The 2,714-nt window shown below is 37.8% G+C and overlaps 1 protein-coding gene across 1 annotated transcript in view; it reads left to right on the forward strand.

The window, feature by feature from the left end:
- The window catches only part of LOC107048596 (muscle segmentation homeobox), a 17,623-nt gene that overhangs the window by 1,799 nt on the left and 13,110 nt on the right, over positions 1-2,714 (forward strand). The gene's annotated exons all lie outside the window — the stretch shown is intronic.

Below are 2,714 nucleotides of genomic sequence, written 5' to 3' on the forward strand. Positions count from 1 at the left end.
GGGGGGGGGGGGGCAAATGGAAAGGACGGCGCTGATTTTTTTCAGAAAGATTTGTTGGGGATAGTAAGTCATTTGATAGGTGCGCGTGACAAGTGTTGATGGAGATGGAAAATTCTGGGGCAAATTGATGATCAGTCTTTAGGAATCAAAGGTTTTAGTAGCAAATAGAAAGGACTGGCGATCATTTTCTTAAAAAGGGATGCACATGCCGAATTGGTGATGATGTAGGGAAAGTAGTGCTTGCCGAATGAGAAATTATGACTTCAAAATTGGAAAGAAACTTTTGAGAAAATGCGACCTCTAACATTTGCTTGAGGTCAATTATCTAGTGGTGAATGAGATATGACCATTTTCACGCACCGGATACACTCCATTTGCTCTGACCTTCTATGAAATGTCGCGTCATAATTGAGAAAGTTCGATACTTTTTACCGAGAATTCCTTACAACCGCAGAAATCGTCATCCTCAAATGATAACAAAACGCGTTACCACTGATATCGATCTCAAGAGTTATAAATCGTTTCGCGTTTTAATGCCGTCGTAATTGGCATCACCCACACTCGATGCCGAGGGGCAATAACAATAACCGATCTGATATCAACTCGTGGGATCGATTATCGATTCTTTTTATGACACGAATTCACTACAATTAGCGGATAAACCTTGTACCATTGCATAAGATTGTTTGCTATTTCATATAACTGTTGCTTCAACCCAATTTTCATTGCTATAGATCCGTATTTGCTGAGTCATTATTCTCTATTTTTGACACTTGTCTTTAGTAATAAAACAAAGACAAATTCGACTGGATGATGCGGGGGTATTTAAAAAAGCAAACATGCTTCCACATCTGTCCAAATTTTGAACACATCATCATTAGAATTTTTGATACAACTGGACTGTTTTAGACACCTGTTACCAGTTGTGTTTGATGATTCCTCGGGCCCTTTTCATTATTTTATTAATTCTTGACACCTATTACCCACTATTATCGCATTTCATTATGTATAAGGTGTGCTTACGTGACACAGTCCTTGATGGTGAGAAACCCATTGTCCGAGCCATGCAAGGTAGGACTATCGAAGTGTGATTTTGAATGGATTGAAGTGTTTAGGGTCCCATTGTGTGCCAATGTGTCATTAGACGTGCTTTTAGCCATTCTCGGCAAACTACACTGATAGACAGGATTAGTTATTGTTAACAAATGGATTTGGTTGAAGGATACGGTTTATTTGGTCTCATCAAATGTTCATTCGTTAATAGTTAACGAATGCATACTTGAGAAGTCTTGTTTGACTCGACTCCCACCGTTCAAGTGAACCATTCGTTAACTATCAACGAATATTTGTTTGGTCATATTCAACTCTACCATTCATTAGTAGCTAAAGAATCTCATTTGGAATAAATGAATCATTCTATCAGTGTAGGTTTCATATTTTTAATTTCAAACCTTTATGAGTCACTTATCTGTTTATAGAGGTGCTGAGATAGATGTACAGCGATTTTTTTAATCCACCACTGCCGTCCCTCTAAAGGCCAAATTAATTCGTTAATTAATAATTGAGGTATACCTTTTGAAATTAATTTGTTTTTCAGTATGTGCAGTGAAGTCTTAATCTAACCTCACCAGCTCCTAGCGTAACCCAGGATTCACGACGTGGATATAGCTACTTTTGAATCCCATGACTCTAATATATTCATTGAGAAAATGAAGAAAACAAAATCGAAACGTTTAATTTTTAAAGTATAAGCAACTTTAGTGCTATTGAATTTTCAAATCAGCTGGAGACTGTTTCAGATATCTGCTACCAATTGTGTTTAACGATTCCTCGAACCCTTTTCATTGTTCAATTAGCTCTTGAGACCTATTACCCATATTATTATCGCATTTTCATGATGTATGAGATGCGCTTACGTGACACTATCGGAATGTGACTTTGAATGGATTGAAGTATTTAGAGTCCCATTGTATCACTTTACGAATTAAAAATGGGGAAAAATATTGTCAAATGTCAGAACAAATTGGGTATCTGATTTTCGAGGGACTTAACGTGCCATTAGACGTGTTTTTAGCCATTATCTGCAAGCTAGGTTTCACGTATTTAATTTCAAACCTCTATGAGTCACACATCTCTTTCTGTAGGTGCTCATTAACAATTAACATGTTAGGTATACCTTTTGAATAAAATGGTTTTTCAACATGCGCAGTGAACTCTTGACATTTAATTTTCAAAGTATATTTGAACAACTTTACTGTTACCGAATTTTCAAGTTAGCTAGGGACTGTTTCAGAGACCTGCTACCAGTTTTATTTAAAGATTCCTGGAACCCTTTTCATTGTTTCATTAGCTCTTGACACCTATTACCCACCATTATCTCATTTTCATGATGTATTAGAGCGCTTATGTGACACAGTCCCTGATGGTGAAAGACAGATTGTCCAAACTGTACAAGATAGAACATTGTTGACAAGTCTAATGGACTGTTATGTGAGTGCCTATCGAACCGGATATGCTACTCCACTTTTTTTTCGTTTTTCTCAGCTCGATCGCCTATCGACTGATAAGACTAATAACCAAAGGCCCCAGACGACAATCGCTCGTTTGGGGAGAGGTGTCTTCAGCCGAAAGGTACACAGCTTATCGCGGGCCCAGTTGTCTCACACTGATTACTCGCATGCTGTATATCAGTTTTTCAGGTTTTCGGAGGGGAG

The sequence above is a fragment of the Diachasma alloeum genome, unplaced genomic scaffold (genome assembly GCF_001412515.2).
Source record: "Diachasma alloeum isolate Michigan unplaced genomic scaffold, Dall2.0 Dall_scaffold_00195, whole genome shotgun sequence".
Classification (NCBI taxonomy): domain Eukaryota; kingdom Metazoa; phylum Arthropoda; class Insecta; order Hymenoptera; family Braconidae; genus Diachasma; species Diachasma alloeum.